Consider the following 11,652-nt stretch of genomic DNA (forward strand, 5'->3'; position numbering starts at 1 on the left):
TGCAAACCGAAAAACTTCCCTCGACCCGACACCGTCCCTAAACCGCTGGCGACAGCGGCTGACGTCCCGTTCACCGAAGAAGTTTCGACAAGGCGAGCCAGCCGCTTTTGCCGAGATCGCTGTTTGCTCCGCACGTTGTAACTAATTTAATCACTTTTTTTGATTTTGTCTTTTGGGTAAGAGTTTTTAATACCGTTAAAGTTGAAGAGGGTTGCACGCAGTAAAGAACCAATTGTGTTGAGGCTTGCTGCTATTGGATGCTTCCTGAATGTGAGACGGACTCTCGAGGGTTTGAAATCGAGCCCGGGAGCCCAATGGTTGGTTCATAGGGGTTTAACGTCCCAAAGCAACTCAGGCTATGAGAGACGCCGTAGTGAAGGGCTCCGCAAATTTCGACCACCTGGGGTTCTTTAACGTGCACTGACATCGCACAGTACACGGGCCTCTAGAATTTTGCCTCCATCGAAATTCGACCAACGCGGCCGGGATCGAACCCGCGTCTTTCGGGCCGGCAGCCAAGCGCCATAACCACTCAGGCACCGCGGCGGCTGGGAGCCCAATCCGTCGCCCTGGGCTTGGTTTAGACGTTCTGCACCTTCGATTGTGCCGAGGAGGAAATATTTCTCTCTTAGCCACTTCCGTTTTATTTGTCACTCTGTTTAACATGCTGTACATTCTGTAGATCTCCTTTACATAAACTGGAGTTCATTTTTTTTTGCATCCCGTCGTTGAAAGTCGTCATTACACCGTCACCGACGGAGCAGCTCAGGTGCAAGGAGCCTTCCAGTCAACAAACCGTCTCCGATGGCGCACCCCTCGTGCAAGGAGAACCATCATAACTTTGCTGGGAGAATTTCGCCTTCATGCTCAGTAGTTTAAAGGCAATTTGTTGTTAACTTTGTAAGCAGGATAACGGTCCCGCACTCTTCCACACGCGGGTCAATCGGGTCGTCAACTCCGCCAGCATAAAATGCGCCAGCTCTCGCATTCCTTTCGTTTGGAAGAGCAACGCTACAACAAGCCGCAGTTCTCAAGAGACGCTATTGAAACTTCAGTTTCTTGACTTTACCTCGAGGATCCTCGAGTCGACTTGGCTATGCCTAATTATTTTCGGTTGATAAAAGGTGCCTTTACAAAATAACACGGCAACGTGCTTCTTTGCTCCTACCTACAGATATGTTTTTTTTTCATTTACTTCGCTTAATGCTAGGCCCCATCGCGGGCCTCTTTCAGACCGGTGGTCTGCGGAAATACTGTTACTTACTGCCGTTAAGTGAAAAAAAAAATCAGAAGGCGGCCTCACGAAAACAAATGTACAGCCATGAAAAAGACGCTCGCTAGCATGTTGAGGAGCTCGAGCTGACCACATCTCAGCGCTGTTTTGTCGTTGGATGCGCACGCAGCGACTGGAGTCTAACCGCGATGCGGCATAAATTGCAAAGATATGCCGTGAACCGTGTCTGCCTCCAACGCGTCGGCCTTTCAGACAGCGTACAAACGCGCTGTGGTTTGCGGGAGACACTGTCGAGTCGCGAACATCGCGCCACCGATTTCGGCCATAGGAAAGCGGAGAGGGAGCGCATCAATTAAACCTGTCGCGCGACCTCCGTGACTCGCCAGTGTGAACGCGCCTTTAGCTCCACGATTCAAGGCAAGTGCGCGCAATTGCCTCTGCCAACAGCCCAGCGTTGTCCGCGCGCCACCCGCTGATTGTGGCGTTTTCCGAGTTCGTGATTTTATTCCCGCTCCCCGTGGTTCGGCCTATAGTTTTGACACGTCTCGTGTACTCTGCTTACTTCTCTCCAACACCTGTGGCCTCGGAGAAACGGCAGGAAGCCAGTCAGTTTCCTACGCTGTGTCCTGTTCTGCGGCAGCTGGAAAGCTATTCGCTAGTGTGCAAGTTTTTTCGGGGCTGTTCCCAGCGCTTTTCAGCCGGAGGGTTTGTTCTGCCTGGTATGTGCTGGCAACGCATGGGCGGGCAGTCGTTGACCAGCAGCATCGTCGCGTGCCATTCAGTGTGATGACGATAATGATCACCCATTTTTTTTTTGCAAACGACACAGGGCTCTCTCTTCTCGGTTTCATACATCAGGTACAACGCTGTGAAATGTACAGAAGTTGTCCTGACGCGGAAATAAAGAGAGCCGTGTTACTCCGCGCTTGTTCTGTGCCCGAGTGGTCTATGATGCGAAAAAGCGACAGCGTGTTGTCAGCAATAACAGTGCATTTAACTAAAGATCATTACAAATGTGTCGTTTAGTAAGCATGCAGTGAAAACATTTACTATGTTTCGCTCACCGCAAATTACGCCCTACGTTTTGGTCGTGGATGCAGGGAGCGCAAAGAAGAGGGCTAGCTTTGACAGCGTTGCACATGATGGTTGAAACAGAGTATAGTCATCGCTGACATTAGGGAACAAAGGTGGCCCCTATCCAGAGCTGAATTTTGTACCTATGGGGAAACAAAAGCATTTCAGTGCGTTTTAGTGTGGCGTCGGTGTCAAGAAAACGTCAGGAATACGTCCAGATCGCCACTTCAGAAGACTTCGCTACAAAATGTTCAACCTTACAACCACCTACGGGGAAGACGCGGATATTTCATTGTTTCCAGAGTTTTTGATGGGGTTTCATTATTTTGGGTTCACGTGTATTCACAATGCTCTCGTGTGTGCACTAGCGTAAACGGGGTTAATGCTGGGCGTGCATGCTGAGATACGGCCAGTAGCGCTTGCAAACTGAACCTGTCCGAGACTACTGTTAAGGAGAATTTCACACTTCTTGCTTTCGATATCTTTAGATTCAGACTCGTGTTTTGTGGGGCTTGACGTAAGCACAAGACGTTTATGACAGGAATGTTACGTCAGGTGTTAAAGGGAGCGTGAAATGTTATTTTGCATAGGTTAAAAAAAGCGCACGAGGGATCGCTATTTCATCACTCGTCACCGCATCGCGAAAACTTTAAGGCTAGCTCTATTAACAATGAAGATACCGGGGATAAAAAAATTTGTTCCTTCTCGCCAGAAAAAAAAAAACATCTCGGTACTGCATCCCACCGCGCCCCATTCTGCACAAGTCAACTAGGCACTCCCTCCCTTTCAGAAGGCTCGCATGGCCCACTTTATGTCATCGGAGTAGCGGTAGCTACGAACGCGCGGTGCGGTATTGCCCTGATCGTTTGCGAGCAGCAATTTTTTTAAAATGGTTTTAAATTATACAGTCCACGCAGAGCTGATGAATTTGACACGAATGCTCATAAAGACCACCCATTCAGATCTGTTGCGCTTGAATATGACCGTCAAAATCATTTCAGGGTCCCTACAAGTCGGTTCGAGAACCATTTGCTAATAGTGCCATTTTCACAGCGGTGCAATATTGTGTATATTCACACACCTCTTAGTGTATATATGTCGTGAAGACCGGCGTATTTAATACGAAGTAGGTGGCGCAGTACATTGGGATGTCAACGATTCTTGCTCTTCTCCGGCCCTCTCTAATGGCACGTGGTTCCCCACAGTTTAAGTTTAGCAGCGGCCGCGTTGGCAGGCCCGCGTTACGTTTACGTGGCAGCCAGAACATAGCCACCCACACTATTTCGTACTCTTGAAGCACTGTGAGCCGCCCTAAGTGAGGTCTGACACAGGCTTCACCAGCAAGCTGCGCAGGCTTATCACGGACGCATGGGTTCTCAATGGCTTGTCTCCAACAAAGAAATATCGGGGACCGTCCAGCAACTCCTCCCTTGCATCTGATGAAACTGGCAGTGAAGAGGACACCTTTTTGAGTACCTCTGAAAGACTGACGACTCTCTGGAACTCAGCGCCTGTGAAGAAAGCGTTTTTCGGTGTGAATAAAACATTTACCTTCTCAGTGTTTGGAATTCCTGCCTCGTATTATGTGGCGCTCGCGCGCACACGCGTTCTCTCGGTGCGTTTTGGCAAAGATTTTGGGATCATTTAATGGTAGACTACGGATCTTTTTACGGCGACACATGGTGGCAGTGTGCAAAATGAGAAGAGGCGATTATGCTTATTTTAGCCTTTGAACTATGCGAGGCGCCCCCATGGTAATGTTTTTAAATCTTAAACAATACGAGGAGTTAGAGACCTTGGCCCCATGAAACTGAAACTGACGGCGCAGAATGCCATCCCTGCCACCAGACGGCAGTGTCCTTTGTGTGACCAACTCGTTCAAGGCTGCAGATTCCGGATCTCGAAGAGAGTAGCTAGAGCTGAAGAGTGGCATAGGTTGGTTCCCAACAACATGTCGTTCAGCTGGTTGTATAGCGTTCTGGCCCCCGTTCCCTAGTGTGAGGAATGTCCATTTTCGGAGACGTAACCGGTGCCCTCTCGCAGCTGTTGCAGTGTCGATGGCGATCCTGTTGCCGCCACGCAGCTCGCCTAGCGGCGTTAGAGATCCTGTACCAGGTTATTGCAAGCTTCGCTGTATAGCCGGCGCCGACCAGGGTGAGCCTGAAAAACCACTTCCGAAAAGGTCGCCGCCTTCGATCCCTAGTGTGCCTTGCGAACAGTATGCGTCCACCGCCGTCGTTAATCAGCGCCGGGAAGAGGGAAGTTCGGTTTCCCAATAAATTGGCAGTGCACGGTGTAACTCTTCTAAACCTAGTTAGAGCGAAAGCTCCATTACACTTGGCTAGTCTTGAAACGACTTGCAGGCGTTTCACGCACACTGTCAGCAGTGCTGTCATCCATGGCGAAACTGCATGCGAGAGCGGCGTCGCCATGCGAACTCAAGGAAACGCCGAGTCACGTGCATAATCACGTGACCGCATCTGGCGAAGCGGCGATCGGAGCAGCAGCGCGGCGGCTGCAACTGCGGCGAGTCACGTGGTCCGACGTCACAGCCACACCTCCGGTGCTCGTAAGGTCCAACTGCAACACCCGATGACTTTGGCGAAACATGGCGTAGTGGCGCTCTCGCTCCAAAATGTCGCAGTCGTACCTGCCGCGGTGGCTCAGTGGTTTTGGCGCTCTGCTGTTGAGCCGGAGTTCCCGGGTTCGAACCTGGCTGCGTTTCAATGAAGGCGAAACGCTAAAGACGGCCGTGTGCTGTGCAGTGCCAGTGCACGTTAAAGATCGCCAGGTGGTCGAAATTATTCCGGAGCCCTACACTACGGCACCTCTTCTCTCACTCCCTCTTTTATCCCCTTTTACGGCGCGGTTCAGGTGTCCGCCGAGATGTTACAGATACTGCGCCATTTCCTTTCCTAAAAAAATTTTTTTTTCGTCAGAACCAGCTGGCTTATTCCCCTTTCTGATGAGAGCGCAGAACGTAGACGGGACACGAGAAGAGAAGCACACACGAGCGCTGACTTTCAACAACGAGGAATTGGAAAGGACACAGTTTCTTATATTCGCACGGACAGCATACTTGTCACACAGACGTCATTTTACACCATGATACACACGTCGTCCTGCATTTTCAGAGCAAGGTTACTGTACGCCCAACAGCTGAAGTTCCTTTTTTGTTAACTATACGGACGGCTAGTTTACGCTTTGGCCCCTTCGTTTGGCTATCTTGGCGGCCTCAATCCCGTCTACGCCCTGCGCTGTTAACATCAGGATGGCAAACCAACAAGCCAAAGCTGCTATTCTGGCTAACTTCATTCCCCTTTGCCGCCGTTCTGTGCAGGTGAAACGAGGGGTCATCAATGGCGAGGTTAGCCCAAGTAGCCACGACCTTGTGTCCGCTGCAGCTGCTGACCGGCGCGCCTTTTCTCCTGGAAGACGCCGCCGCTGCCGCCAGCAGTCGGCGCCATTGTTGACTCGACTGCCGGGGACACAGGAGCCGTCGTGAGGAATACCTGTGGTTAGTCGGCGACGTTCACTAGCCTAAGTAGAATTGTGCCTATTTTGAAATTTCACGGTGGCATGAGGGCAGCCGCTTGTGGACTCAACAGTCTCGTTTCACAAGGGCGGAAAGAAAGGTGACAAAAGGAACACTTCGTTGTCTATAGTGTTACAAAACGGCCGGCGTGAAAGCGGAGGACGGTAGACTCGGGCTTTGGAGAAAATTTAAAAGCGATGACATCGGTGATGAAGGCTTTTCTACAATAGGCAAACTACAAAACGAGAACTTGAGAGAAGTTCTTGTTGTTCAAGTTTGTAGTTGATCATAGCTTTTGGAGCCTCTAAATTACCATCAAAAAGAAAGACGCGCAATTTTTTTGCATTTAGAACTACAGGTAAGCACATCCCAGCCGTTCTGATGCTGCTTGTGCAGAAAACAAGCTAGAAAAGTTTGTAACCGTTTTGCTGGAGGTTAAACTGATAAAACTGCGTCTTTTTGCCTTTTTGTTGTGCTCAAAAATTTAACAACCACGTTCTTCTTTAAATATTAAGTTCAAAGTTCTAATCGTGTTCACGGGTGGAAAGCGGGAACCGTGAGGCCGCCTTTCTCGTCGCGCTGTTTTTCAGGGCAACTGACCAGGCCTTGTGCTTTCAGCTTTTCGAAAACAGCGTATAGAATGCAAATAATGAGTGTAAGTTCACTGTGATGTGTATTATTTTCGTCAGATTCCACCGGATTCTTGCCATCCGCCAGTCTGACCGATTCCAGTTAATGAGGGCATAACTAAGAGTAAGAAAGAACTGGATTTTGAATTAAATCATTATACTACCCCACGCTCTCCGTGGGTAAAATACCATATCAACATACACACATTCCGTAATAGTGCCTGGTATTATAGAAACAAAAACTCTTTGCGCTTGAGGTGCGCCCGTTAAGCATGTCTGCTCAGCGATGTTCGTTAACAAGTAGCGCCTCCTTTTTGCATAAGCCCGTGTAGATCGGGCAAATAACTTTTTAGAAGTATCGGCACGGGGCCTCATGACTGCTCTGTCGTGGTCCTGCAAGCGTTTTATCACAGCGCGGAGTCCGCCTGTTCCCATGTTCTCGATGCGTGCAGTGAAAAAATCGGGTCTCCAGGTTGAGCACAAGCCCACAAACACTGTTGCGCTTTGCCCACCTGTTCCCAATGACCGGCCGCCGAGAGAAAGAGCCCAAGGCATTGTCTACCAAATTCAATGCGCCGAATGCGACGCAAGCTACATCGCCGAAACCAAAAATTTCAAAGAAAGAATTCGGCAACATAAGAACGACATCCGCAAATTCGCAAGAGAGCGCAATCAAGTAGCCGAACATTCCGAGGACTCCGACCATAGAATCAACTTTGAAGAGACCCGCATCCTCGGAACCGAAACAAATTACCACAAGAGGCTCCTTCTGGAATCCTGGCATATCCAAACCACCCCGAACAATATCAACCGCACAAAAGGAAACCTGCCCCAGTATATGCCCAGGGACTTCGCTCTTCAACGCAACGAAAAAAAGTCGCCATTTAGCACCTCCCTGGAGTGCGCCCGCGTCACTAACAGCCAAAAACCCCTCTCCCTCCCCCGCGCCTTTCGCGACACAGCTGTCGTGTTCTTCACCCCACCCTCCCTCCCCTCCATACTCCATACTCCCTCCACCCCACCCTCCCTCCCTCCCCTCCCTCCCCTCCAAAGACGCTAGCTACTGCCCTCAGTCACCCCTGATGAAGGTGCCGAGTCGGCTTCGAAACGTTGGGTTAAAATTAACATTTTTGGTTGGAAATGTGCAGTTTATTATCAGTGCAGTGAAGCACACGAGTCGGGTTTGGTTTCTGGCGAGTGGGTTCCCAGCTGAAGAGATCGCGCGCGTACGCACAGCTTCGCGAGCACGTAGCTAGGAAGCCGCTGCATTCGACAGTTTTCGCTGCTTCTTTCGTGCCGCAAGTTTCACTCTAGTGCCACCTTGTGCTAATTATAATTTTTAATTATCGAGCCGAGAAAGTGACGGGCCAGAACTTGGTGATCGTCAACACAAGGCCGCTGCCGCGCCCTTCGCGGCGCACATCAGCGGTGGTGGGCGTGGGACGTTCCGCTTTTCACGTGCGGAAGCACTTGCTTTAATAATACAGCACGAGCCCATCGATTCTTTTCCCTCGACAATCTCAAGTAGGGCGCCGCGAACAAGGCCACTTCTTCAAGGCTCATTAGGCTCGCGTCCTGTTGTGAAGGGTTGCTAAAATAAAAAAATAGTTTAATTTCAAAGAAAAAAAAACATTTGTGGCGGCCACAATCCACGACGTGCATGCAAGTACCTTAGCACAGCGAACAACGTGCAGCAAACGACGTTGGATGGGTATGCTTTTGTGGCATCAGCTTCCAAAGGTTGCCAGACGAGCAAACTGTTCGCTGAAAAGACGAGAAAAAAAACAAAAATAAATATGTACTTCAAAGAATCAACTCATGTTTTCAGGGAGTGTAATTTGACACATGCGTAATAAAGTGGTCGGGTGAACTTTTCGTCACCCATATTTCCTGTGCTATAGTCGCGTACAACTCATGAACAAAGCGGCTTTTCCCCTTCAAAGGACCATTTCCAGCCAATGGGGTCGGCGGATTCTCGTGAAACTGCTAGCGTGACAATGGAAGGGGTGGCAGGTGAAACTGTATAGACCCCTCCCTGCACTGTCACACTAGTAGGGGCATAAAAGTCGGCCGACGCCATTGGCTAGAAGGGGGTCCTTTGACAGTGAAAAGCCGCTTCGTTCTTCAATTGTATGTGACTATAATGAGTCGTTTCGCGGGGCTCTTTTTATTGTAGTAAATGATCGCTTTGCGTTTGCACACAGTTTTTCGGTTGCAGGTGAAGTTGCATATTTTTCTTTATTACAACGACCATGGCAGCGGTAACCATTGCGAGCCAATCTTTTTTCTTTTCATTGCTGTTCTGACTCTGCATGACACTGTGCAAGATCAGCGGGTTCAAGGCATTTTTTGAGCCAGATGTGTTACCAAAGAATGTTTAATTAAGCTAGGTACTATACTTGAGCACTGAGCTGCGCCGTGCTTAGTAATATTTTTTTAAAGCGGACAAAAAACCTGGTCTTTAATGCGGCCCTGTTTTCCATGTGAATTTTTATTTGGTCTATAGTCTGTTGGTTTGTGCTTATTATGTATTATATTTATGACGCTTCTGTTGCGTATGAAAAAAAGCGGCTTTTAACAGCAAAACTTGCCACATCTTTGTTGTTCTACCAAGTTTCTTTTTTTTTCTTTTACATCTGTTACGAGTCGTTTGCCACTCGCGGTTTTTTTTTTTCAGTAGCGTTGAAAGGGCATATTTCTGCTTTCTCAAAGTCCTGTAGGAACTTTATTCCATGCAGTTTTACGCAGTTTCATCTACTGCTCTGTGTTTTATTTTATTTCATTTGTGGCAAGTAAAAGAAATGTTTTTGCAGACAAAATACCATAAAGTCATCTTTTAAGCACCTTTTATAAGGTTCCTATGTCTGCTGCAAAAAAGGTGGCGCCTGTTCCAAAAGGAAAGTTTTCCTGCCGTAACGACTGCTGTAAAACGAGCTTGGCCATTCCCATCACTGTGTTAGGGTTGACGTGGTATTTTTTCTGTGCGAACCTTATATTTGCGGACCGTCCGCAGTTTTGGCGGCGTCACTTTTTTTTAAAGCTAAATTCATGTCTGCTGTGCTTAGCCTAGGTTTGATGCAGCTATGACAGAGGTGACGGGTCCGGCCGCATGAAAGTGCACACAGGTGGGCTTCACTTGACGTCATTCGGAGGGCACTAGCGGCGAGCCCGGTGTCGGCCATATTTTAGAGTCCCATTCGCGGACTCCTCAGCCAGCAGCGCCAGTTGACTCGCACCGAGTCTGGTGTCGCCTCTTTCTCCCACGCTCCTTTGCATATGCCTTAGAATCTGTACACATCCTGCAATACCATACTGCTCAGTAGGTATATGCCCGCAACGTAAGTGGCTCAGAAAGGAGTGGGCAGCTTGAAAGGTTCTACTTTGTGAAAACGGAGACGCCGACGTGATGCGCGCGTATCACCGCTGCCGCCTGTTCGAATTCACCTACTTAAAAAGGCGTCTTGTGCACGGCATTTGTTTTATGACACTTATAGGGGGTGCGTGTATTATGTGTCCCCGGAGCGACCGAGCCGCTGTGACGGATCTTGCAGCATATTCAGGCGCGGCAAGCACGAAGAGAGCGGGACAACGTCTTCGTCTTCAGGCACAGCGTAGTGTCGGTGCATGACGGTAACGCAATCCGTGACAGTTGGTGCATTACGGTTTTCCCCGGTGGAAATGGAGCCGACCTGGCGACTTATGGAAAAAAAAAGGACAGAGTAGTAGTTTTGCGGCTTCAACCGGTTTACGTGGACAGTTCCGCGGCCACGGCGACACAAGTCCGCAGAGGGTGCAACGGGCTCAGAGGTTTGCTTTGGAACCCGATAGAGTCCATAAGGGAGTCGGTTGGATGGGATGTAGAGGCCTTGGAGGTGTCGCGGTCGTGTTTTTGCTGCCACTGGTTCAGCGTCGTAACCGAACGAGTGAGCTAACGGAATTCCTTGGCGTATGTGTGGTGGCGTCGGAGAGTGGCCTGGACTCGGAAATGTCCCGGGCGGTAGCGAAGAAGAGTATCCATCGTACAAGAGGGCTCGCGGGCGTACAGAAGAAAGAAGGGAAAGGATCCAGTGGGGTGGTGTGCGTCGCAATCTTATATGCGTAGGTGCCGAAGAGAAGAACCTGGTTCCAGTTGGAGTGGCAGGCGTTGACGTACATATGAAGCATGTCACCGAGGGTCCGGTTAAAACTCTCTGTCAGGCCGTTCGTCTGAGGATGGTAAAACGAAGTGGTTCGATGGATAATGTGGCTTTACTTGAGGACTTACTCAAGAGCGCCAGACAGGAATACGCGTCCACGGTCGGTGAGCAGTTCTTGAGGAGAGCCATGACGATGATTCAGGTTCTTGAGAAGAATGAATGCGACGTCACAGGCAGACGCAGACGGTAATGGAGTCTTTTCAGTATAACTGGTGAGGTGATCTGCGGCCACGATAATCCAATGGTGACCAGCGGGGCTGGGTGGGAGAGGACCGTAGAGGTCTGTGCCAACGTGGTCAAATGGGCGGGCAGGGCAGGGTAACGGCTGCATTGAACCAGGATAGAGGGGGGGGGGGCAGTTTTACGCCGTTGACAGGACGGGCAAGACCGCACAAAGCGGCGAACAAAGCGGTACATGCCGCGCCAGTAGAACCGCAGACGCAGTCGCGTGTAGGTTTTCAGAACCCCACCGTGTGCACACTGGGGGTCCGCATGAAAAGCAGCGCAAATCTCGGCGCGGAGATGGCGGGGGATGACTAGGAGCCATTTGCGTCCGTCGAACAGGTAATTGCTACGACAGAGCAGGCCGTCCCGAATAGAAAAGTGACAGGCTTGGCGGAGGACTGCACGGGACGAATTATCAGTAGCGGAACTCGAAATAAAGCGTATATGGGTGGTGATCGAAGGGTTCTTCCGATTCCACGTGGACATGCCGGTGGTGGCAAGTGAGGGCAAGAAGTAAGCAGACACTGGTTCAGACGATGAAGCACTAGATAGCGGCGAGCCGGGAAGAGCGTCCGCGTCACTATGCTTGACGCCAGAGCGGCATATGACATGAATATCATACTCATGTAATCGCAGAGCCCAGCGAGCTAGATAGATGGCCTGACGGAGAGAGGCCAGCCAGCATGGTGGTCGGTGACTATACAGACCATGTGGGCGTAGACAGACATCGATACGAAGTTTTCCAATGGCCCAAATAAT

The sequence above is a fragment of the Amblyomma americanum genome, chromosome 1, assembly GCF_052857255.1.
Source record: "Amblyomma americanum isolate KBUSLIRL-KWMA chromosome 1, ASM5285725v1, whole genome shotgun sequence".
Taxonomy (NCBI): Eukaryota; Metazoa; Arthropoda; class Arachnida; order Ixodida; family Ixodidae; genus Amblyomma; species Amblyomma americanum.